The following is a 27,833-nucleotide window of genomic DNA, read 5'->3' on the forward strand; positions in this document are numbered from 1 at the left end:
CATTCCATGTTTGGTAATAAGTATATTTATTATAAATATCCAAATCCTATGGAGTATCTGTCAATGAATAATGAATGCACTGAACTTCACAGTGAATAAGCTTGCTTTTTTTTCTTTTTTCCTATTCTTATTTACTGTCTAATTTGCAAATCTTTCAGTCATCAGTACAAATTAACAGAACTCTTTTGTGTAGGCATTAGGATTTCAAATTTATTATGAAGACGTCCATTAACCCAATGCTTCAGCTTGGCATCAGTTCTCACTTTAGGATAAACAAAACTCAGAAAATTCATTGTTTGCCCTTCATTAGTGGAAAAATCAGTTTTCTGGAAATAAATGTTGACTATGTAAAGTTATGAGTCTTTCCTCTTCCCACAGACTTCAAAAACAATCTTTCTTCTACCACAAAATCTAAAGGATAATCAGCAAATAATTATATTCTAGCTGAGTTGTAAATTAAATCAGAATTGCTAAACATGAATTGCTATCTCAGACTGGATCATTACAGCACTGAAAAAATTCAAGATGCACAGGCCCCCTCCTGAGTTGAGTACTGTGATGCAGGACTCTGTGCTCTGCCTCTGACAAAAGAAAACATGGATATTTTGTTAGAAGCGACAATTTCATCACCTTTTCAATAAAAGGCCTCACACAGTGTACTTTCTTCAAACCATCATATGGTCATCAACCTCAGAATGATTCCCAAACTTAGCACATTTCCTGAAAAACAAATAAACAAACCAAAAACCAACAAGAAACACCCCTCATCCTCAATGCTCCTTTCTATTCCCTGTCCCCCTTCCCTCCCCTCTTTTCCACTGTTTCAATAAACTTGCTGTCATTTTTAGTGGTGTCAAAATTACAGCCTGCTTTTCCATCTCCTTGGAATAGCAGCTTATTGATGTTATTGTTTCAGTATGCCTGCTTCTCTATCGCATTTTTCTCTCTGTTTTTTGTATTTCCTTCTCTTTATCAAGCAGCCTTTACACTTCTCTCGTGCAAAAAGAACAATACTTCAGTCCTAGGCATTCCTCAGCACACTATTCCCTTTGAAAGAATCCATCTTTCTGTTTTGGACATAAGCTCCCAAGGAGAAGAAAATAATTCCCTTCCCTTACCCATCCCAGATTTTCACCCAGTTTCTGTGTCAACAGAATTTATCGGTCTCTTTGAATACATTTTCCTTCTATTTCATGAGTTACGCATCAAATCACTTAGCTCAGTGGGATGCTGTGTGCCCATTTTTACTTCATTGCCAGAAGAATCTGTGAAAGATCCGTGTCCATTTCCAAACCATTTTGATATAAATGCCTCATTTCATTATGGGTTAAAAAAAATCCATTTAAGTTAAAAAGAGTATTTATATACATATCGATTTGTTAAACTTCATTTTTTTTACCATTACAGGTGCTAGAATTGAGCAGTCAGTTTTATTTATACAATTCAAAGTGCTCTTCCTGTGGTCTGTTGTGAAAACTAAACAGACAAGCTACGCATGTTTATACAGAGCAGTACACAAGAGTTACTTTGGAACACAGCTGTATTTCTGTGGTTTCCTTATTTTCCTAATGCCAGTTGTACAACACATCAGTGTGAGAGTTACTAGCAGTTACTAGCTGCTGACAGCAGTAAAAAGTCCAATTACTAGTGTTGTATATATGACAGTTTTTACCATCTTAAAAAGATGGGCAGATCTGTTTTTCTCAATGGAGCAAGGCACAGGAAAAATGAGACTATTGCAAACCTGGCTCTTCACGCAGTCTGAGGAATGAAGTAGGACGTGGCATAATCAGAACAACTGCAGAGAATGTCACATACTGAGCATAACCAGCCAGTGTAGGAATAACAACCTGACCTAGTCTTTCCATTCGATACAGAAAAAAACCAGCGGTGATGAGCAGTGCAAGATGATCTCCACATTAAAATTGAGCAGAACATCAGTGAATAAAAGGGGGGAGAGAAGAACAATTGGAGATTAGCAATATGCAAGAGGGAAGGCAGAGCAAAGTGAAAAATTCATGGCTAGGACAACCACAGGAAATATGTTGCTGGCAGATGTTTGATTTAAAAGTTTTCCACTACCTCCTATGCATCAGGACAGCAGCTCATTCAGCATACTACAAACTGAATTTGAAGGAGAATGGGGCAGCCCCAAGGGGTGGCCACTAAAAGAAGAGCTTCTGCAGACACACCTTGAAATGCCAGTTGATTTCCTCTCTGCAGTGACAGCATGGCCCAGCATTGCCCCTGGGCAACCATTCCCCTGCCAGCCTTCCTTCAACAGGTGATAAGGAAACAGCCTTGGAGCTTGATCCTTTTGGTCCACCATCATATATGGACCAATACAGAGTTTCAACTTTCATCAGCACTCCAAGATTAATAAATTCAAATGTTTTTAAGTTAGAGACAATTACAAGACCACAAATCATTACTTTTCCTTAGTTGCTCCACTATTGGGCTTAAAATCTTCTATGACCTTCCAAACAGGCACTGACTCCTGACCTCAGTCTATCAAGAGCAGGAAAACCTCGGTACCACCCTTGGGTTTGTTTGAGCTTAATCAGCAGCACTGTTCAGCTGTTGTTTGATTTCTCATTTGAATTTATTATATTTCAGTTTCCAATGATGATTCTTATGATTTTACCTCTAGATGACATAACTACATGGAATAAAGTGAAGTCTCTCTCATGAAGAGGAAACACTATAACCACATCATTTCTCTTCAGCACCTTCCTTGATTTATCTGCATCACGCAACATTTTGGGCTTCAGAATTAGAGCATGAAATAGCAGCTGCACAAATTGTTGAGACAGAAATAGCATTTAATATCTTTGCTTGCTTATTATCTGACTTCAAACTATTAATTTTCTTTATATAGTAAAAGTATATTATCTTGCATCCATCCCAGAACAGAAAATTAATACTAAGCACACACTTCACTCTACATTTTGTCATTTTGTTCATGACCCTGCCATCAATCTACCAACAGGTCAAAACTGCTTCCAAAATGTGACCTGTTCCTAATTCATACATTTCCGTGACTGTATTCACTATATGTTTTCTCCTGATAGACCTGTCTTTCCATTTCATTTTTCTTTTTCATGAATTCTTCATGTGGATTACTATCACTCTCTTTTTTTCTCCCCACTGTCACATACCTGTTATTAATTTCTTATCAATTCCATGCCTCATTTCAGAGCTGAGTCAGAGTAGCCTTTAATCCAAAGCTTCCTTCATTCTTGAAAGAACATTTGGGGCTCTCTGACCACTAAATGCATTCTTCCCTAATAAGTCTTGGTTTAATTTTCTATTTTTGTCTGTTTTCTGCATCCCTACTCCTCTGCAATTTCATAATAATAAATTCCTAGAAAACAGACTTGTATTGAAGAGAAGTTTTTCTGTAACCAAGTGTACCTCTCCTAGTAACATTAAGAAAAGCTGCTTATCTTGAGATTAAAATTTCTAATTAAAAAAAAATACAAGTTTGACATTTTTGACACACAGCAACATGCCTCAGTTAAAGGGTGACAAAAATATAGGGAATCACACAGCGTGAATGAATATTTTACTATCTGGAATCCTACTTCAGTCTTGTACTGAAAAACGCATACATACTGCAAAGTTAAAGATCTAGTAACTCCATGCAAAGATCTCTCCCTATCTGACACTCAACATTCATGAAACCACAAGTACATTGTCCAAGGAACTTTGGAAAAGCTGACTGCATTCCAAATGTACAAGCACACTTAGCCAGGCACACATTTTCCTACATACGTGGACCTTAACGCTGAAAGTCTTTCAGAATTGTAATTCAAATTTAATGAAGTATAATCTTTAATCCTTTGCATGCATTATAGCAGTTTGCTCTGACTATCATTTCATGTCTAAGATCTAGAACCATTAAATCTGTTCAAACTTCAAATGTCAGCAGCCAATGTTATATTGAATTGAGCTACTGTATTTCAATTTGAACACGTATTATGTTCTAATTCAGAGTTTTACAATAAATCCTTTACTTTCAAACTTTTCTTCTTTCTATCAGTAATTTAGCACACGTTGTTTCCTGGATAGCTATCCAATTCACACATCAGCAGGTGGTACACAATTTTTCCTTATTTTCCCCCCTCTATTACTGTATAGCACATTGTGTGTTTAGATAGGACCATCACATTTAAGAAGCAGAAGCAGAGTGGTACTGCAGGACAATGCCAGCTTCTACAGCACGTATTTCAGAGTTTTTAGTGACTCTTGCCTGTATATCATTTGGTAACTGTTTTCTACTCACAGGGGCTATAGCTATGAGCTAGTGACAGATCTATCATATGTCCCATGTTAATACATTCAAAGAGCAATAAGCAATATCATCAGCTACAGCAATACTAGCCAGTTCATGAGTAACTGCATATGAATGGTAGAGAAGGAAACTATTGCTTGCATATCCGATAAGATAAGCACAAGTACATGCTTTTGAGCATCATTTCAGTAGCTACCAGGCAGACTGGTAGATTTTCTCTGCTATTTTGACCACTGCAAATGCTTACCTTTGTCAATACAGTTATAATTTCTTTTCCTTTTTTTTTTTTTTTTTTTCCTGAACTTGTCTCATCTACCTTTTTAAAAAACAGGAAAAAGCAGAGAACAAATGCACACATACACAGAGAGGAGAATTAACGAGGAAAGAGCAGAATTTCACCAAAAAAGCCAAGAACACAAAACACATTATATATAAACAAAACAACAGGCAAAAAAAACCCCAACCCAACTGAAAAAACAAAACACACACACACACAAAAATCCAACACTCAAACCAAAAAACCCACATGGCCACCAAAATAAATATATGGACCGCTTCCTCCAACCCCCACAGAATTACCAAACAAATCCAAAGGGATCTGTGAGAAGTCAAGAAGACAGAGTGCTATTGTCAACAATCACTGGAGTCAGAATATTTACAGTGAGTCAATCTTGTATTTCTTTATTCTTTAAATATATACATTTATTGCATTTCAGCAAACTGCAGAAAAGCAAGAACAATAGCTTTACACAGCTCAGACAGAGAGTTTGCTTTTTGAGATTAACAATTTTGTTTCCTACAGTAGCAATTATAGGGGACACTAGGAGTTGGCTAGAAAGCTCAGTGCAATCTATAAACACTTATTCATAGAACCACTGGGTGGACACTGTGTTGGAGCCAACTTCTATGTTCAGCATTTCCGTTGTGAAACAAGTTTGACATTTCTGTCTGTCTCTTTTTTTTTAAAAAAAGGACAGGTTAATTTCTAACAGAGATACAGCAGTTTGCAACCCACTGTGCTAAGATCAAAATGAATTAATGCTATTGAAATAAAGGTAACAGCACAATAAAAAGCAACAAATTGGTAATATAATACGAAGATCTGAATTAGAAAGGCATACAAAAAGAGCATGCATTAGGCAAGGAAAGCTTCTCTCTTTTTCCTAATTTTCTCCTACTAATTCTTTGAACCGTAGTGAATCGATCAGCTGCTAAGTACACGATTAACTCTTTTTTAAAAAAGATTGCTATCTTTCGTGTTTGTCTTGAAGCTAATGTTATCTACTCTTTTAGAAAATGATAATGGATATCCCTTTCAAACCATGTCAATCCTTTATCTCTGCTGCACTTTGTTGTTCTCCTACTCAGACGCATCTCGCATTTCATGTGGGCAGACACTATCGGGATCTGGCGTCACTTCTGAACCAACAGGATCACTGCATCTTTGACCTCTTCACTTATATATAAAAAAAATCAGCTCACAATCTAAACACATTCAACCTTATCAGCTCACACTTCTATACTCAAAACTTATTATTGTGTTTACGGATCAAAGAAGAATCTCAGTGATAAATATTAGCAACATTAGTAACAGTAAGAGACATCAGCTAAGTTTCCATATGAAGACTTGGGCACCCCTCTTGTAAGCAAATTGCTGCACTGAAGCTGGGCTAACCAATCACACCAGATGAGCTGCAAAGCTTTGGACAGTTAATATACCATCAACCTCCCCCTGATTGGGGAGCAAAGGCAAAAACAAGCCCAGAGCAACTAATGCAGCCTACAGACAGTGCCTGTGGTGCTGGTGCTGGCACTGGCCTAATACAGATCGGTCCTCAGGCAATGACATTGAAACATACTCGGGGAATGGTGATGTATTTGTTCAGTGCACATCAGAAACCTGAGTGCATGACTGCTCAGCCTAGCACAGACACCTTCCTAGGACAGCCTGGATGCTGCTCATAAAACTGGAAGGGAGAGCAGTGATCCTTCCATTATTTTTTTCAGACTAGCAGTCAGGGGAATCATGCCAGATGGAGGAAGCCCATTCTAAAGTCACTCTTCCTGATTTGAGAGAGGCCCTAGAAACAAGCTGTCATTTAGGACAGTACTGAGAAATGGAGCTTTTTTGTCCAGCTGCTCTATGAAAAGCACTTGTCTTCATACAAAACATTTAAATAGACACAGAACAAGAGGTTGAACTCCAGATGTTATGAAAAATGACCGCTTCTACGCTATCAGGCCATCCTTTCTCTTCTACACAGAATAAAAGACAGCACCAGCGTCTCCTCTCCCTCTATAAATGATGTCTATTGCTTATTCCTACTCTGTCAGAGATGCCCTACGTTAACCAGAATGTTTGGATTACAATCAGCATTCAGAAATGTTGCTATTGAGCAACTCCCTACAAAGTCAATGCCTCAAGAAAAAAACAGACATAAATATCACAGAACACTATAATTAACAGGTACAAGTTGGTTGGAAAAGGATATTATAAAAATTCCTCTTTGGCAGCAACTTAATTCCCTCAAAATTTTTTTTTCAGGGCCACATTAGATGAAGAGCCCTGCAACTGTAAGGGGGCTGCAGGAAGGGGTGGAATGGTGTTACTTACAGCTTGTTACACATTTCCAAAACTTCTGACAATGAACTGATCTGGAAACAGCAATTTGCAAAATGATGACCACAGGTATAATAGCACTGTGCCTCTACAGAAGGCAAAAAAGGAGGGGAGAAGACTGAAGTGAGTATATATGCAAACTGAATCTGGCAAAGTCAGTGCAAGACACGCGTGCCCTGATGCGATGGGAAGTGCCACTCTTCAGTGCAGCCAGGTTGGAAACACTGACAACTACAGAAACTTTTGATGGCAAAGTCAAGGGACCACAATATCCTCTATGCTCCATGTATAAATAGATCTTTCCACAACTATTAAAGCTGTGATATCACTGCTGCAACATGCATTTAACTTTGCAGAACTTTTAGCATTTTCAGTCCAGCTGAACTGTCCAATTTCTGTGCTGAATAAAAGGTCATTTCTAGGTTTAAAACACATAAAGGAAGAGTTGTACAAAAACCATGGCATAGAGTAGATGCTCTGGAAACTTTAGAACACCCTATGTATGGCTGAATTTACTCGGTTGCCAAAGGAAAAAACCTTTTAAACACAACATCAACACTCAGCCCTTAAACAGTAAAGTCTGTTCTCTGAGAGTTAATTACAAGTAACAGCAGAGGATAAAAATAAATAAGTTAATCACAGTTATATGATGCTAAAGCCTTTCTTGATAAACACTTGAAACAGAAATGGTGGTGCTGCTAATGATAGTTTAGATGGCTGTCTTAAAGAAGCTACTTTGGAGTTCATGTTTTTATTATGTGATTAGTCACACAATTTTCCCCGTTAATATTACTTCTGTAAGCTAGTAAAACAGTTCTTTGGTGTATTCATTTAACTGAACTAATACAGAAACTGGAAAAAATGAGTACAAAGAACATAAATTGGGTATTAAGTGATTCTCTGGTTACTCCACAGAGCAGAGTCAACTTATAGATCCTCTCCTCACAAACATTCACGTGGCTCCAATGGTCGATTTGGTGAGAACTACTCTCAGGACCATTTCACCACAGTACTGAGAACTTGCTCAGTATTTCCTCACCTTGGGAATTTTTCCTTGCTATAGGAGCATGAAACTAGACAGCTGTAAATGTCTGTTTTAATGAGAGCATCAGAGCTGCTCATTTGGATGGATTACCTGAGTAATACTTTCAAGTTAAGTGCATATGCCCTTTCTCTTTTTCATTCCATGCTACTCGTTTCCACGTTTCTCTTCTTGGAGCTGTGGACAACTAAAATATGAAACTTCTGCTTTTTCTTACATGCAATATCAGGATAGCATACCCTGCTCCTTGGTCAATATTCCAAAGCAAGGGAAAGCTGAACCTGCATCACCTGAAATAATCTTTCCCCATTCAGGCTTAATTTTTGCTGCTACATAAGGATCTGGTAACCCACTCCGTACTGTTTACATTCCATTTGCTTAGAAAATTATCAGAAGTTTTGAGCTAAAGAAATCTGCTTTCCTGCAGATATTTTTCTTCAACTTTTATCTGTCTAGTAAGGTGCAACTGCTAACTAATCTCTCCCAGATTAGGGCACAGACCTTCTGGAACTGTGATCTTCATCTTTTGAGCAGGATTTCCTTACACAGCTTTTCATGCAGTGTCTCTCTTTATCCATTTGAAGAACTGACTTAGCTTGAAGATCTCGAGCTCTTTGCTTAATTTCACTGGAATAGACTCATTGGTTTAGAAGTTACTAGGGTAAAAGGAGACACGGTGCAGTGCAGGCAGCATGTTGTCACATGGCACATTTCTTCAAAAGGCCATTGCAGAAAGCTGTGGGTAAGCAACAGAAGCTAATGCTATGCTGTATGTATCTAGGGCAAAGACAAAACTGCCTGCAGCACTGGACTACTACATTACAGAAACCTAAATTCTATAGTGAGATCTTCCACATGGTCCCAGTGCAACTCTGAGCAAGTCACTGTGGTATTTTTGTGCCCCATCTAGCTTTATGACTCATTTACCTTTTGTGTGATTATGAATGAGGATCGTCATTTATGACAACTTTTTGCAGTATCTAGGACATCTGGACACCAATCCCTGTAGGATTTCTGTGAGTTGTTGTAATATAAATAGCTATGTAACAATCTAATGCTTGTCTATTTTAATTATAGCTAATAGTTAATATGAAATAATTTTTTTTTTCACACTGTAAATGATCATCTTGCATGAAAATCCCATGTAATAATTTCTGTCTACAGTAAATATCTTTCATACAGAGTATCTTAGCATTGCAGAGCATTCATCTGGAAAATGGCTGTGCTGTTAAATTACTCTCTCACCTATTTCACACATACATCTCCAGAACACAGGTCCTTCGTGTTAGAACATGAAGGATTATAATGACTTTTAATACAGAGAGAATAAGTGTAAAACACCAAGTATTTTTTCATAGGTGTATTATAACTGAAACCCTCCTGCTGTGATGCACGTATATAGAAGATTCTGACCCATGTGCACTAAATATTTAAGACCCTCTTATCTCCAACAAGAAAAAGCTTAATAATGCAAACTGTCAATTTTTAAATAACAACAAAAAAAAGATATATTTCTATTATTTAGTGTGTTTTAAGATAGAGGTAAAATCCAAAAAAGTGTTCTAATATGTTAACTTTTATGCTTGCATTAAAATGTAGTCTGTGATCACTGCAATAATCAGCAAGATTCAGCCTGAATGTCATATCAAGATAATTGCCATCTTTTAGTATTGAAGAAAAACCTAGCTTTTCAACTTCAATTGAAAAGAATTTAAAATCACTACAGCAGTTTTAGGTTTTGCTCACTAAGTAGTGTGGGTGAACATTAAAACACATGGCAAAGAAATTTGCTAGGAAGATATTACATCTATTACAAATGATTATTGTCTTTCCTTAGCAAGCCCTTAATATATTATAAATGTGTCAAACAATTTGAAAGAAATTACACAAAATTCCTCATAACTCTAAAAGATCCGTTTTGGGAGAAACAGGAGCCTGCCTAAAATCAGCTGGACGTTTTGCATTAGATTGCACTACTAAAGCACCATGATGCAGAGAGGAAAGCTGGCTCTGCCAAAGTTCTCTGCAGCCTTCCCATCAGGCTGAATGATGCCCCAGCAGCTGCTGTGGGCAGCAAACGCAGCAGTGAGGGGATGCTGGAGATGATAAGCTACGGGGGGCTCCTGCAGAAAGTGGGGCTCATTTTGTCCAGTGGAAGTAATTGTGAGATGTTGTCAGCCATACAGGAATAACCAGAAGATCGCTTCAACCTTATTTAATTGAAATGTTTAATGACGTCAGAGCTGTCAACAACAAACAAGGAAACACGTTCCTCCTTCCCTGAAAACAGGAGACATTAAACAACAGAGGAACATGGCAGAGTCCAGCACGTTCAGCTTCCCACTTACTAAAGATGAAGATGAGGAGGCACAGCAGAACACCAGATAAACACCTGATGATAGCTTCTAATCTCCCTCCAGTCAAAGCAGATGATTGGTAAAGTCAGCCAGCACTGCACAGGCACAAGTGCTGGACAGACACGATCCTACAAGAACCTTCTTTAAAATCAGCAATAACAATAACTTGGCTTCTGGAGTATCAACAAACTCCAAGTGAAGGGTCATCTAAAACAACTTTTGAAGCAAGTTAACACAGAAAATACAAGACAAGGAGCTCTTGCTTTTTACCAGACTGTTACACCATTTTACACTCTCTCTACACAGACAGAGGAAGCAGCCAGAAAACCAGTGGAGGGCAACAGCAGGACCAGAGGCCTGTCTGCAGGCAAAGCTTTGGAGCATGAGGTTTAAACACATGTACTGCTGAAAGGTGGTGAGTGGCACCCAGCAGGCAAGAAAGCCTATGAATGGGAGCTAATTCCCTGAGAGCTCTCATGTCTTGAGCCAACATGTCTTAACCCAGACTGTTGAACTCAGCTTCACCAATATGTGAGTCCAAAGGGTATTTTTATCTGGATTGTTCCAGTATTTTTTAACCATGCACGCTCCATGTTTTTGTTATATGATACTGCTAAGCTATATTGTCTAAAGTACAACTCAACTGCAGTTCACTTTTACAGTCATTTCTGTGTAAATCTGAGGCACAAGTCACATTCATAAGCACGAAATACAGTAGTTAGCTGTTTGTATATAAAACATGCTACCCAGAAAAAATTTTTGTTCCCCGTGTGAAAATGTTACCTATTTAATTGAAATGGGTATTTCAAGTCTTTAATTAAAAGTTTCATGATATTTAACATTTTTATATTGCAATTAAATAATGATTTTTAAAAATTTATTGACACGCTTCTTTGCTCCATCATCATCTAACTAGCATTTAGCTAATATCCAAGATTTAAGCCATTATATTATGCTACCAACAACTGTCGGTGACAAGTTTCTCTTGGGTTGACAAGGTGTTAATGAAAATACAACAGACCTTGTATCTTTGTGATATCTTTACGATTACGCAAATGCACAAATGGGAGAGTAAATACATTTGCTCACCTCCAAAAAAAACGCTCCCATGGCTGTCTTCTTCAAAAACTATGAGCTACAGAAAATTACCAAACAAGATGTCAGCAAATACTCCTGAAAGTCAGACTTTTTTTAAAATAAAAATTCCATGGAATTGAAAAAACAAACAAACAAGAACTCTCAGTGGTAGTTACAGACTTTCACATATACATTTTGGGAATTATTTCATAAATACAATTGGTCATTTAAATTTTCTGCTCATGAGTACACCATCCAATGGCAGCATGAATTTGTGCTGAGGGTCTGATTCTGAGGGCACCCCGAGCTCCCTATTAATCACAGACTTTGAAAAAATACTGTTTTTCAGGGCTACGCATGACTGTCAGAACTGCTCAAGTAATGATATGATGTGGCTCCTTAATTCTCTCCGTTTTTCTTTTATTGTCTCCTGCCTTCTATCTCTAAGATGCTAGCACCTGATGGATGCAAGGAGCATAAAGAAAGGGTAACTTCTGCCAGGAATGCTATTCTCTTTACATTTTGCAGTTTTATTTTTGTACTTTAGAATGAAATATTCCTACTGTGCAGCCAGATGTTCTATAATCCTATTTTTATACAACCCAGAGGAAGAAAATTCCAGGTAAAGTCTCTTCCAAGATGAGTTGAATGATCAGTAAATTCAGACTTTATTATCAGAAAAGAGTTAAAGCAGAAGTGAAATGTGCTTTTGCTAAAACAAAACCGTTCCATCTAATATTACACATATATACTCTAATATTCCTTTGCTAAAAAATGAAGGCATTTGTTTGTTACCACTGGTATGGAAAACAAGTGACATCTGTTAAATGTTCTGCTGCAGTATGAAAAGGCAAAGTATATTAAACTGAAACCTGCATATAGATAGCTTTCTATATATAAGCACCACATTAAGAGCAACAGAATTCTACGAAGGCCAAGAAAGAGCAACTCCACTACAATGAATAGGGCATGGCTGAACAAAAAAAGATTGAAAGTCTTACTCACAGAGCTAGTCTAGTTACATTATCAAGTAACAAAAGTCACTTTGAAGTTACACAGCAGAATTTTCTGTCATGAGTAAGAACTGAGTACAGTACCATTGTCCATACACACCATGTTACAACCAAGCTCTTCTTCCTAGGAGCAGAGTCGTCATCTGCCTGATGGCACCACTGCCCCATACTGTATCTGTACTCAAGATCATGCAAGAATACAACCTGGTGTTAGATGCTCTTGGAAAGTGATTTTAGTTGCTAGTCTTGATATGGCTGCACGTACAAGCCACTGCTCTTCAAAATGCTATCAATAACTAGCAGGAGGCCAGCCACAATGTACACTGCCCTTTCTGATGTCAAAGAAGTGATTTCACTCTGTAAACAGTTGGTTCCACTATTTACTCTTGAATGATAGGGTTAAATTTCCCACAAGAAAAATCAATACAAAGGCCCACAAGGCAGAAGTACCACAGCAGTTCGAACACTAAATAGCTGCTGTATGGCAGAAGGGTTTCTAATGACTGAAAAGAGATGTGTTTTTGACAGAAATCTTTTTCTACCATGGTAGAGACTGAAAGGAAAACAAGATATATGTTGAAGTGGAGTTGGAGTGTAAATTATTTCATGTTTTTAAAAAGGAAAAATGAATTAACATAATAAAAGTAGGTCAGAAAGATTCTGGCATATTTGAAGATGATGAACTGCACTGGCTGCATTCAGCTCAAGCTTACACCACTTCCCTTTTCATCTCTTCCTGAAAGGAAGCGCACACAAAACATCCAAACACTGCCAACAAGAAATCACTCTGTCCCAGTGGGTGGGAAAATCTAGCAGTACACATCTGAATTAGCTGTGGTTCAAGAGCTTTGTGTATTCCAAAAGAATAAGCGTCCCTGTTTTGATCTAATACTGTTACCTCATCTGTCTTATTACCTAAGGCCATCCCTAGTATTAGACTCTTCATCTTCCCCCCAGAATGTTTTCAAGGATTGTGCAGTAATTAGACTCCGTCTTAACTGCTAACTTGCAGTTTTTAACTTCTAGCTCTGCAGGTTTGTTTCCTGGAATCTCAAGATCCTGGAGTCAAGCAATTGAACGAGCACCTCTGCTTTCCTTAAAACAAAAATAAAATCCAAACTCCACTGCAAACAGCAAACGGGAGATTACTAGCTCTTATATGCATGAGACAGAAGCCTGAAAATAGCATAACTTTGAAAGCCTAAATGCAAACAATTCCTATCTGGAGGGAAAGAAATAAAACAAACAAAAAAACCCAGCAAATCTGAAGCAATTTGGACAACGATGTATATGCTTTCCAATACGCAGAACTGCAGAGAAGAAAACTCTTTTCAACTTCATCCTCTGGAAATATCATGGAGCACTAACCTATAGTCATGGCTGCTTTCACCCACACACTCCACTACTTCTCCCTTCCAAAAACTAAAAATGCTGACAACCACAATCACTTTTATGCCATTCTCCCTATTATACTCATTTTGTTTATGCCTATAAATTGCCTTTAGTCTTCACCAGATGGCAGAATCTTTCAAATGAAGAATGTCTTATGCTAGATACTGGCACAGTTGTCAGCATATAGTAAGACTCAGATCTGGATGGAGAATGCAGGAGCTGCTACTATAACTGTCAGCCCACATGAAAGCACTGGGAACTGCCATTCTGGCTCTTATCAATTACTCATGATCAGATTTTTGGGGGAGAAAATAATCAGTTAACACCCTCATCTCAGCTTAAAGATTGAAACATTAATTTCAGTTCAAAATAATACGAGATTTACAACAATAAATATTAATGGACATTTAATGGCCCTTGTGCCCAAAGAGACACTGAAGATCTCTCTAAATGTTTTCAGATTTCTTTTATGCCCACCATATTCATTCTCTGTTTGTTTCCTTATCCTTTTCCATCTTCTGGTCATGTTTTGTGTGTCCTCTCAAGAACTGATGTAGTCGTGACAGAGAGAATCCTCCTTTTACTTTCTAAATGCTCACTCAGATCTATGATTATTATAGGATTTCAGAAGCTAAGCCTTAGGGAGAAAAACCCACTATCATAAGCACTGACCACACTGTGGTTCTGAGGTTTAATGCAGGGGAAGCAGTTTAAAATGCTCACCTGGAATATGCATATATGCCATTCTCCTTAATTATTTTGAGCCTTGCCAGCAGAAATTCCATTATAACAGCAAAATTAGCAGATACGTTTATTAAATCTTGATGAAATGAATTAAACATATGTGACTCATATAAATACTCCATGTCACTGCACCAAACAGTGCAACTTCACTTCTAAGCTGGCTTGATCTTAAACTGCTGCTCCATGTTGTGTCAAACAGCTGGCAGCTCTCATCAGAAACATTTCAGTGAATCTTTTATTTCACATGTCCCAAATTGTACTTGTCATGTTTTGTAAACAAATCAAACTTTTCCTTATAAAATAAAGATCAATTGAGCTGCTGCTCGCTCTAGAATAAAGGGATTGCTAATCAAGTACAAGAGCTTGATTTCTCCATTGCACATTGTCAATTTCTTCTCTATTAAAATCTTATGGGATACCCATAATCATTACTCCTGCTGATGCCAACCACACATTTCTTTAACATCTTCTTTCTTTTAGCTTTAGGATGGAGGAACAACAAAGTGGCATATATAAAAAATGTATAAACATAGCTAGTATTAGACAGCAAATATGCAAATTCTAATTATTGATTACAATTGCACTACTGCTTGCATATATATGTATTTACATTTGAGACCTGTTGAAAATCTGCATCATGCTAATTAATCACCTTCTAGAGAACAATGCCATCAGAGATTGTCTAAAATACGGTACTTTGAAATGGGTAACCAAGCAACCAAATATGCCTCCATTATGAAAGTCAGGGAACAGAGTAAGTCAGGGTAACTGGGGCAAAAAGTGTTTCCACAGTATGACTCAAATAACGAGAGGAAACTCCACACAAGTTCCAGTCTTCGCATTACTGTTAGTGCAATGGATCCAGTATGAGGCTAAGCACCTGAGTACTTTTTAACTTGATATGTAACTGGACTGGTTGCCCAAATGTTCCACCAAAACAGCATATGAAGTCAAATTTTCATCAGAACAAAGTTTGTTCTGAGAAAAGCCTACTTTTGGCCAGTTTTTCCCTCAACTTGCAGAGAAACAAGAAACCCTGAAGTATGAAACTTACAGACACTAGAGTGAGAATTAAATTCTGTTTTTTCTGTAGAACTTTCCTGGTATCCAAAAAGGAAGAAAACTGCGGAGCACAGCTACAGTACACATGCAGTCATGGTTTGTAAGGAGGACTTCACAGCTACACAACGTACATCTTAGGTTGTTCTACTCTGGTCCCACAGGCTAACCACCAGCTAGCATTCTGGCATAAAGCCTGCTCCCATGCCGCATCCTCTAGTTTCACGCAGAAGAGATTATTCAGCCTGCATGTCACAGTTGCTGTCAGTCACCAAATGAAAACACACCGAGAACAACTGGCAGATTCACTTCAAAAGTGCACTTTTGGCACAAACTAAAATGAAAATGTAGAGGCATCCTAAGATACCTAAACTATTACACCAGTACAGCACATAAGAAAACTTAGGATCAAAAACCAGTCATCAGGAAAAAAGTCAGCGCACGGTGAAATACTGCCCTGTACAGTGTTCATGAAAATGAGTATACATATATATTTCAAAGTTGTGATTTTTTAATTCTCAAATAGTATTGCAATATATAGAAATTTCAGTAGTGGGCATAATTCAAGCCACTGGCTTGTAATCTACATAACAAAAGTCCTTGGATCTCTTTATACAGCTGTTCTCACTTACAGCCATGTGAACATTAACCTAAGCTTTAAATATTCATTGATTTCCTTCACTTTCACCACGGTTTGCTTAATTGCAGAAAATGTATAAATTTTTATAAGCAAAAAACACACAATTAACTGCTCATTGGTTATGGCTTGCGCTGCCTATGATAAATAGATCACAGATAAAGTCATACTTCTTTAACTGATTAGAATAAAGTATAAAAATAGATATGTCAAGTCGTGCTTTCACTGCATATTTGTCAGTCTCGATTCTAATTTCAATATGACAATTTCACAGAGCTAGATACTGTTCAATGTGGGAAAACGATCACTGACAGATAGAGTGATTTTCCTTTTGTTCCAGGAGAACAAGGGAGGGGAAGAGAAGATTGCAGTAAATCTTGAAATTGATGGAAATTGCAAGGGAGACTTAATTCTGTATAAATATTAATACTATAAACCTCTAGATTTTGTCCTCTCCTAACATCTAACTTATCAAAAGCTTACTTTTTATCACCTCATGCATATTTGAGGTCATTTCTGTATAAAAGGAGAGAATACAGAGCACTAGTTGGCAGGACAAGGTAGACGGGTACTGTTCATGGGAAAAGCTAAACCTTTGCCATCTTTAATCAGGTCCAACTTCGCTTTAATTCCTGCTATTTCTTAGCTTAAATGGGTTTGAAGGGATGTGCAGAATGTCGACGATAAACTCAGAATGAATTCAGAACCTGTTCTCTGAGCATTTTTATTCCAAGGAGATGAACAACTGGACACACACATTTTAGGCAGATTAAATGGTTAAATAAACCTACTTGGTTTCTCTTTTCTATACGGATGCTGCCAGCCTTAGAGGTTGGTTCAATGTGGATTTTAAGCCCTTTAGAAAAACTGCACAAGTTGTTCTTTTAAACAGAATGGCAAGCAGCCATTTCTAACTATGACGACTATCTGCCTTTATCTCAGATGACAACCATGTAAGACGTCTTCCGAGTAAGTAACATTAAGTTCTAACAGCTCACATTTAAGCAGGAAATAACATTTATGGGATAAACCTTTTCATTTCCTTTTGGCAAAAATTAAGAAAAAAGGCTAAGAGATATCTTTCTAAGATATAATTTTTAATGTGTAAAATATGGTGGCATATTAGATATTTTTATTAAGAGTATCACGTAAGTAGAGACAAAATCATATGGCAGAGGCCATGGAGTGCTGTGAGTCCTGTTATTTACATATGGCTGGACAGAACCTGTGATTTTCCTCATATGCAATTTTTCTATTCAGTAAGTTACAAAAACTACTGAAATAGCTTGGACTACTTAATTCCAAAAGAATCTCCTGTGGCTAAAATCAGCTCCCTTACATAGCTATATTTCTCAAAAATTTCCTGTTTGCCATTTTGTTCATATGTCCATCTAGATTCAAGCTTTATCAGCATTGTTTATGACGTGCACAGGTACCTATATCTGTTCAAGACAGAACGAAAAAGGCGCAAAGAGTTGTTCACATTACATTAAAATCTTAGCGAATGCAAAATAAATGAGCAGTAGAGCAGAACAATATTTTTTCCAAGTCTGATGAACCAAAAGATTGAATATTGGCAAATGCCATTCTGCTTTTCCGTTCTGCTGTACAATCTCATTTCCTGCTTCATGCCAATCACTACACTGCCACTGCACTGAATATCATCGGGAGCTCCCGTTAATAAACTCCGAAGTAAATTGTTTAAAGCAATACCTATTGTGCAATAGCTAGCAAAGTTTTACAAAATGTCATTAAAGATAATGACTTTTTTTCTTTTTTGAGGTCAGAAGTCACTAAATGTAGAGAGACGAAAGATTTTCCCTGCTGCATACTCGAAATTTTCAAAATGGAATCCCTCAAGAAAACGGAAATAAAAGCTTAGTTAAAAATAGGAGCAGAAAGAACTGTGGAAGAACTCCAAGAGAGTGAAAACTGTCTTAGAAACTGTAAACAAAGAGCAGTTATCAGTAGGAAATACTTGGAAATCCCATGGAAACAAACCAAATAATATTTTATGAATTGGCTCCTTTAGGCCACATTTTGTAGACTTTCAGATAGACTTTAGAACACAAGTTCTGAAGATCTGCTATGCATAATAGTCAGCTGAACCTTTCTCATTATGCTACTTGCCTCAATTAAGAGAAGTAAATCTGAATGCAATAGTTTAGAGTTGAACTCTCACGGTGGCACAGCTTTGGCATCGCAGGTCTTACAGTCACCAGCCCTGGATCCAGCTTACGTGCTTTGCTCAGTTCTCAAACTTCACAGACGATGTAGGAACCAAGCAGACGCTTCCTCCCTCACACCCTGGAGAGACTTTTTTCTTTTTAAGAAGCAGCACAAAACTGCTTTTCACAGTTACGTTGTAGTATGGAAAATGACTGCATCAGCCCAGTTCCGGGCTGAACAGCCCTGGCATGAGCCTGGGGAGCGCTGCTTTGTGCCAAGACCGCGGCCTCTGCCTGGGTGTACATGGAGCAGGAAGGCCCTGTCACCTGCCCAGCCTATGGTGGTTGCACTATGAAAAATGAATCAGGTTCAAAGAGCAAAACCCTGCGTTGTGGCCAATGCTGGGCACTGAGCAACAGACACGTTGCCCTTTTTTGTACCTCGGTTTGCCTTTGAGGAACATGGCTCTACCTGCTAACACACTGCACTGTGCACGCTAATAGCTGATGGCACATCGCGAACTTCTCACTAAAGGTGAAAGTCACACAACTAGGATAACAGCTTTTCAACACAGGTGTTTGTGTTACATCAGAATATTGTTACTCACCCATGTTTTCTAATATTAGACTTTATATTTCTTTCCAGAAATACTGAAAGTAAGTTTAACTGGGATGAAGGCACTGGAATTTGCTGCTGGAGATACACAGTAGATATATATTATAAAGATTCTGAAGTGGCCTCCATTTGAGACTGTCTCTACAACAATAGATAGGCAACAACACACTAATAGAGCATCAACATGGTGATATGTAGAAATTCTGAACAGCTGAAAAGAAGTTTTTACTTATAAGTTACTTTTAAAATTTATGTCATTTCCACAAGTTCTTGGAATTTACTTGTATTCAGGGTCCGAGAAAAGGAAAAATACCACATGTCATTCAGCCCAATCTAATAAACACTGAACTGAATGGGATGACATCAGCTGACTCACATTTTTTTCTGCTGACTGCATCTTTGGTGACAGAACAGTTTCAGCTGCCTTCTTTGAAGAATTAGATTTTTTTAAAAAAGATACCAGACAAGATGAAGACAAGCTGTAAAGAATAGCTCCTGTCCTGGTTGCTTAGGCACTTCAATTTGCAGAGGATTACGGACTGAGGGAAACATCTACCGTGTTTTTAAACTTACTGATTTTGCATTGTTTTAATATTAAGCTAGAGATGAAACTTACCTGTGAATTTTGATTGCAATGTGTATTACCTGAACTTGCCCTTTTCAATTGCTGCTTTTCACTAAGGAAAAAAAACTGGGCTGCCTAAAAAGAGCTGCTACCTATATGGTGTGCTCAGCTGCAGTGCTATCACAGAAACCTCTTTAGGAAAATCTCTCTCCATCAAACTAAACACAGCAGTCCAAATTAAGGTTTTGAAAAGACCATATTTCAGTTATTTCAGAGAAATGACTTAAAAAAAAAAATAAATAAAAAAGAAAGAAAGAAATAACAGGGACACAATGGAAACCTTTGCAGTTAGTTTTTAAAAATAACATCCAGGATACATGAATTGTTTGTGAGTTGCTTCCTACTATGCGGCTTCACAGTAAATGCAAGTTTGTTTTGATAGCTGGCAACTTCACGGGCTCTTAACTTAAACAATCTCAAGAACTACTGCAGAGACACATTTTACCCAAAGCTCTAGTTCTGATGAAACAGAATCATATCTATTCTAAAACACACAAGTTTCTTACTGTCACTGACCTAGAATGAATTTAAAGCCTTCTTTGTTTTATCTACTGAAGATGGAGCTTCAAAGACTACATTTGTTTGTTAAAAGCACAGCCTATTCCCAGCTCCAAAGAACCTCACTTTTAAAAATAAATACAATGTGGGAATTTACCCTCCCAGCAACTCCCCAAAATGCTGAAAATGCAAGACCTGGTAAATTCTTCCAGGTAGCAGCCAAAACTGCAGGATGAGAACAAAGACCCTCCTCCCAACAAATATGGAAGCAGTGTGTATAGTGGCTTGTTTGTTTCTCTGTGGGTCTCACCAGCACTATGGGCTTTCCTTGCTACTAGCAATCCCTGCTGCACTACATTTTCTCCATCTGTGTTTCCCAGAGCAGGTTAGGTGCTGTTCCTCCCTGTCCATAGCCCCATGACAAGGCATGGCTTTCACTCCTGCACAGCTATGGCTGTCAGCCAACGTTACGAATTTAAGCAGCACTCATACACAGTGTCACATGCTGAATAATATCTATTTTTATGTCTATATATAACACCAATTAAAGTAATAATATGCTACTACTTAGGTCACCATGACAGCCACAGCAGCATTTGATCATTTTAATACAAATTAAATCTTATATAAAATTCTGTGTTCATAAAATCTCTTGTCAGAAACTTGTAATAGAAAATTCTAAGGTTAAGAATCAATTTGTCCATTCCAGTGTTATGCCTTTTCTTTGACTGGATCTAAGCTGGGTTTGGTATCAAGAAAAGGATGCAAGTATTTCACAATTAAAAATAACAGAATTCTCCAGTTGTTCATAGAACAGAATGGTTTGAGTTGGAAATCATCTTTAAAGATCATCCAGTCCCAACCTCCTGTTGTAGGCCAAGTGCCCCCCAGCTCAGCTGCCCAGGGCCCACCCAACCTGGCCTTGAGCACCCCTGGGGATGGGGCAGCCACAGCTCTGGGCAGCCCATGCCCAGGCCTCTCTGCCCTCTGAAGAATTGTGAAAGTGAAAAAGTGAAGAATTTCCTAATAATGTCTAATCTAAATCTCCCCTCTTTCAGTTTCAAACAATTCTTGTCTGATCAATATCTGCCCATATAAAATGTTGTTCCCTCCTGCTTGTAAGCTCCCTTTAAGTACTAGAAGGCTGCAACAAGGACTTCCTAGAGCCTTCTCTTCTCTAGCCCAGCTCCCTCAGCCTTTCTTCACAGGAGAGGTGCTCCAGCCCTTCATTCATCTTCACGGCACTCATCTGGACCAGCTCTGAAAACTCCACATCTTTTGTGTGCTTGGGGTGCCAGTCTAGATGCAGTATCCAGACAGGGACACGTGAGGGCAAAGCAGAATGGGACAATCACCTCCCTTGCCACCCTCCTTTGCCACCCCTCCTTTGATGCAGCCCAGGATACAGTTGGCCCTTGATGCTGCCAGCGCACATTGCTAGACTTGACTCACGTCAAGTTTTTTCATCTCCCAGGACCCCCAAGTCCTTCTCCAAAGGGCTGCTCTCAAGGAGTTATTCACCCAGTCAGTACTCATAGCTGGCATTGCCCCAGCCCAAGTGCAGCACCTTGCACTTAGCCTTGTTGAACTTCATGAGGTTCATGTGGGCCACAAAGCACATAAGTTTTCCTCATGCACGTCACAGCCACAAATGTAATTTGGCTTTTCATCTAATTTTTCTTAAGTAGCAAAAAACCTCACAACACAATGTTCTGGTTGCGTAAAGAGGTCTTTTAGATAGGTCTTTATTGCTGGTATATCGATGTTATATTTTAAAGAAAATTCTAATTAGCTCACTAGAATATGTATTATCAAATCAGGTCCAGAAAGTAAATAAAACATTTTCCTAAAATTATTTGCAAATACTTGGCACGGTCATGTGAGTTCGCTAAATAACTGTGTTAGGCACAAAATTAAAAAGTGTGATAACATACACAAATGTTGATAGAGAAAATGGAGTCTTTTCACCAGCAAAAAAACTCAGCTGCCAGATCTGATATTCAAGCAGAGCTCCTCACTTAAGGCTCTTAAAGGAAGCAGTTTTAGAGGAAAACTGCTCTTTCTGTTATTACAAATAACAAAAGATAGGCACATACTGGAGTGAATTTATAGTTGTGTATCACTCTTGGGACTCTGCTTCTGCTCATAAACAACTCAGATACGCTCTCATGGTTTGTGCTGTTAGCAGAGCCCCTAGAGGGACTTAAAACTCCATATTCATGCAGCAACTATCCATTATGCTATATATTTTAGATGATGAAATTATCACCCAGGAGATGCATTCTCAAAATATTACATGGGGTTTTAGTTCTGTGACTCCCCTTGATTTGAATGGGACACGTGGTTAAACCCTTTGCAAACCTTTGAGAATTTAGCTTAAGATGCTTATCTTGGTGGCAATATCACAACTATTAAGCTCTAATGCTCCTCCCTACAGTATCATTGTTCGGTTATGTGTTTGATTCTGCTATCTTAGTCCTGCTGAAGAAAGCTCTTTACCTCCCCATTCATTAAATTATTCAATTAAGTGCAATAGGACTACATGCATAAAATGATGCCATTCAGTGAAAGAATGGTGACAGCTTTAATGAACACATCCATAGAGTCACTAGAATTGTCATCGTAAAGATTATCAGCTTCCGTACTTACACGGTACACGTCAACTCTACAGAAGATATGCTTTGAATTAAATTACACATCTCAGTTTACTAAGGGCTATTGTTTGCCAGCTGATGGAAATAAAAGGATTGAAACTGGTATTCAACCGTGGCAGGACTGCCCCATTTTTCTGGGAGCAGCCTTATGCCAAGGAAACAATGTCTATAAGGTACTCAGACATCAGGACCAGGTTAAGGATAACGGTCAACAACAAGGTGATGGACTTCTTTAATCTCGTGACATCATGGTTCTAAGAGAATCACAAGACAAACATCACAAAGGCAGACAGAAAGGCATTACGCTTTTAGATAGATACAGAGCCAGTTGCAACTCTACTGTTCCCAAAAAAGCAAAGTAAAACAGAACAAAACAAAACACAAATCAACAACATTATCAGTAAGAGTCCTACATATCTGTAAAATATGAAGGCATGAAATGAGAGCTATTGACAACAGTTCTAGAAAGGAAACATTCTTTTTTGTCAGTGCTAACAGGTAGAAAGGGAACACTTCTTCCTTACTAGAAATTTGATTATCTGTTTAATTCTCTCTAAATATTTCTTTTCTTAACAAACTGCCATCTTTACTGCTTTCCTAGTTATGAGCAGATTTACATTTTAAAGCAATGTGTGACATCTGTCAATGCCTAGAGCTGCTCTGACTTCTGCCTACAGAAGTCACAGATTCCCTTATGACTGTGCTTCCAAAATAATTTCAGCATCAGTGGAGAGCAGAATGTCTTCTTGCCCAAAGAGTGGATAGGAGACAAGTTAATGAGAGAGACACAGAGAGGTTGTAAGAAAGATTGCCACTGACAGAAATAATGCTGTCTCCAAACAGCATGAACCCCTTTTCTCAGTGATGAAATGCTTCAGGTTTCTTTAGAGAACACCTGGCCCTCTATATATTCTCTCTTGTTCACCTTCTCTGCCAACTCTTTTCTGACACAATAGCCCTGCTCTGAATGGTGATTCTCTCTGTCACTCTGATCCTTGTAGTCCCAATGATGGGAGAGGTAGGGGTGCGTGTGTAGAAAAAGCAGCACTGGAAAAATCTGCAAAACCTGGAAAACTTTAGCAGGAAGCCACATCTCAGTTCAGCATTATGACCGCTCCTCTGTTCCTGGTAACTTTCTTATCACATCAGATGCTCCTAAACTCCAAAGGAACACTAACCCTACCGTCACAGGCCAGTTCCTGTTGGCTTGGGAGGCCATTGCTTGTTTTCCCTTACCTTCACGAGATCTACCCATTTAACACACTTGCACTGTCTCACAGACAAGGCTTTTGGCCCACCAGACATGCTTCCCTTATTGTCTCAAGGCAACACGCATGGCCATCACGCAAAGAACAAGGATGTTCTAATAATAACCACTCCAAGACATTCTGAACGCACTTTGGCAAACTCATTGTGTTCTCTTCAGTATAGAAACTAAAACCAAAAACAACTGACTTAGATACACCTGCACACAGAGGATTCCATGAATTATCCAGCAACAAAATTATGTTAACAATTAAGAAACCCAGTCAAACTTCACATGCCTCCCAATATTCATAGACTCACAATTTTTGTTTCAAACTAAACAGTGTCTTTCCTCTTCAGACAGCAAAATGCACAGTATTTTTTATTAAGCCAGATAAATTTACTTTGGTCAAAATCAAAATAGCATTTATGATTAAATTCTCTGAAGTAATACACTGGCAGTGGTTTCTGACTTCACATTGTAAGTGTGATCATATAGAAAGTTAGTTCCAGTTATTTTTCTGCCCAGCAGCTAAGAAATTAGTGGCAATTGCATTTGAAAATCCATTTCCTTTAATGTTTTTTCCACAAAGTAGTGCCTCTCAGATGCTGTACTGCTTATAGAGGTTTTTCATAATGGCAAATGGGCAGCAGCACTTGCTTGGATTCCTAATGTTCAAAGCAATTTAATGCCAAATACCATTCCTGAAAGCCTTCAAAATTTCCTACAAATCCAAATTCAATTACACAAGTAGAGTTCAGTGACTACACAAGTAGTCTCTTAGTATCTGGGACACTGTTTAGAGCCGTAGTCTTTTTATGTCGTTTTTAAGTATTTTTCTCTATGAGAGATGCTAAAACATAGAAGACTTGCAGCAGACAATCTTACTCCTTGCAGATCTGTGCCTTGTCTACATTTATTTTCCAGCCACAGACAGTGAATAAAATGGAGGCTGAAATGCACATGCAAGAATAAAAAAGTACAAGCGGACCATGGGAACTTCAGGACCCTATAAAGATATGCAAGACCATTTAGATTTCAGTAATGAAAAGTATAAATATAGGCAACAAAGCCTGGTGATACAACAGATGAACAGTACTAAGATATGCATTGTATACATGCAACAGAAAGGAATGGAAAAAAAGGTTGTCTTCTGTGAAGTAATGGTTTGGGGAAGAACATGCACAAAGAGGCCACAAACACACATCTGTTTATAACTTCAGCTGCAGCATTCTCTGCCTCCAGCTACTTGTGTGCCCTTCTCTGGTGGTTAGCAACTCTTGATCTGCTGTTGGATATGCCTATCCATCAAGTGCCTGTACCCCTTTTATGGGAAGGATAATAAACTTAGAAGAGTCTAACAAAGAATATTGCATTACCCAAACCAGTAAGGTAACTGGAAGCAAGAGACAAAAAAAAACAGCCATCAGACACAACCTGCCATTTGTCATTGTCTACAATCATCAGTGACACAGGATTATAGAAGAAAACTACTGGAAGACATTAGGGTTTTACTCAAACATCTGAGAATTGTATTAAAGTTGCATTTGCAGCAATGCACTTACAGAAAATTAATGTTCTCTCTGTCGCTAGAGGGAAGGCATAGAAGAAGCTGCAAGCGCTTTAGACAGAGTCATCTATCACAGTATCAGGACCTGGTTTGGAGCCTAGTTCTGGGCTCCCTCTGTTCCCAGTAAAAAGCCAGAAAGCCTTATCCATTTAAGACAAAGCCTGTCACAAACTTGGCATTAGCTCTTCTTTACCCAACGATTGAAAAACGGTTCTGATTTTTTCTATGAAAAACAAACACCCATTATTCTCCTCTGAGGAAACAAAAATGAATGACTGAACTACAAGAAGGGTAAGCCTCTCCATGCAAAGGTACATAATGTAGTCATTGCATACAAATCGCTTAAAAATCCTGTTTCCTCTAATAATTTTAGAGGATTTTATTGAATACATTTTTACATTGTGGACTTCTGGCAATTGCAACTTATTCGATGTTGCAAATTTAAACCTGGAATAGGTATTATCTTTCTAAGATGTGCAGAAAATGAAAATGCGGTATGCTTATTCAGAAGATGCTCCACGTTTCCTCTGATTCTGCAGACATGCAGTACTCCAAATCAGCCTCCTTTTGGAGTCTAATAATTTGCTGATTTTCCAAACTCATTAATTAAAACTTGAATGAATAGCAGGTGGGGTTGTGGCCTGTGGATTTCCATTGGCTGAAGCTCTGCTACACAATGCTTCACAAATTAACATTCTAAAAGGCCGTGTTTCTCAATGCAGCAGCTATCAATCAAGCCTCTTCCCTGTTTGGTTTCAGGTATGCTGATCTACAGAAGTGTCTCTCCTGACTATCAAAGACTCTACTTAGTGAAGACTTACCACATCCAAATAAAACCTTCAGAAATCTCTTTAGCTACAGAAAAACCCTCATCACACTCAATTAGAACCCAACACTTTTTCTTCTACACCAACAACTCCCATTTCCATCCTTTTTCCGGCAGTCCACTCCATTAAACTGCTGAAGAAAACAAAAACTTAGTCTAGATCACAAGTTCTTAAACTACTTGCACTAAAGAAGGTACAGCCTCACTGGCTGCTGCTCCCTAACTCATAAAATCAAAACTTTATAATCACTGAGAACAGAAAAGACTGGAAGAGATTTTCTCCTTGGTTGCCACGCTCAATAGCCTCCACATGCTACAAATTCTGTTATCTCCATCTATCTCACCTTTCCCATAGAGTTTACCAACCTGAATTTGTCACAGTTAGAGCCCTGCATTTTCTCCTGGCACAGATCTCCCTCTCGCTCTGGAAATTCTTTGTTTATGCTCCCTTCAAGTGCTTTCATGATTACAGGCCAGGGCCAACACTTCAAACTGGTCGAGCAGATATGGCCTGTACCCAAAACATGAGTGATAAAATGCTTTGTGTGGCTGTATGTCTGAGGAGTGTAAACTGAGGGCAACACAAAAACAGGTGGCTGTGTTTTTAAAGGCAAGGAGGTTGAAGGTATTTGGCACAAAGCAGTAGGCAACTCATAGGATCAGATCTTACCTGTCTCTTTGAACATAAATATGGCTACAGAACTGAATAATTTACATGTAATTTCCTAACAGAGCATCACACAGCCATCCTTATTCAACAGAGCATTAAGCATAACCTCTATCTTCAGAAATTAAAAAAATTAGGATTATACACAGGCCTACAAGTTCTCCCACAGTGTGAGCAATATTTAGCCTCTACAAGAAGGAAGGTTTTTTTCTATTCAATGCAAGGGCACTCTGAGAGAAATGGTGGAGAAATTCTATTTATTTGGAAGCAATTCCTGGAAACTGGCTGTTGGGAAGTGAGACTTCTAGAAAACAAGAATGCCAGTGTGGTGATTGCATCTGCCTCCTTTTCCACAGCTTCAGCATTTGCATGTAATAAAATAAGTTATAAAAATTCTGCATCATTGATTTCTCTTCTGGTAGGGTGTCAAGCTGTGATATTATCAGGATGCTGACAGACTTACAGAAAGATTACAATCACTGTTTACAAAAAAGGCAACAACATGAGTCTGTAACAGCTTTCTGGGGAAAACGGGAAATTTCAGCTTTCGAGACAAAGGAGCTGAAAAAAGTAAGAGTAAATTAAATAGAAAAACAGATCACCTCTTTGAATTCCAACCTTACTTGCCTTATTCTTCCAAGCTTTGTTTTCCTTTTCAGTCACCTTCCCTCTCCCTCACCCCCAATGATTCATCTTAAAAACCTCAAACCAGAAGCATTTTCATAAAA

Source organism: Centrocercus urophasianus, unplaced genomic scaffold (genome assembly GCF_019232065.1).
Source record: "Centrocercus urophasianus isolate 14NV4802_14NV808 unplaced genomic scaffold, USGS_Curo_1.0 seq_23, whole genome shotgun sequence".
NCBI classification, from domain to species: domain Eukaryota; kingdom Metazoa; phylum Chordata; class Aves; order Galliformes; family Phasianidae; genus Centrocercus; species Centrocercus urophasianus.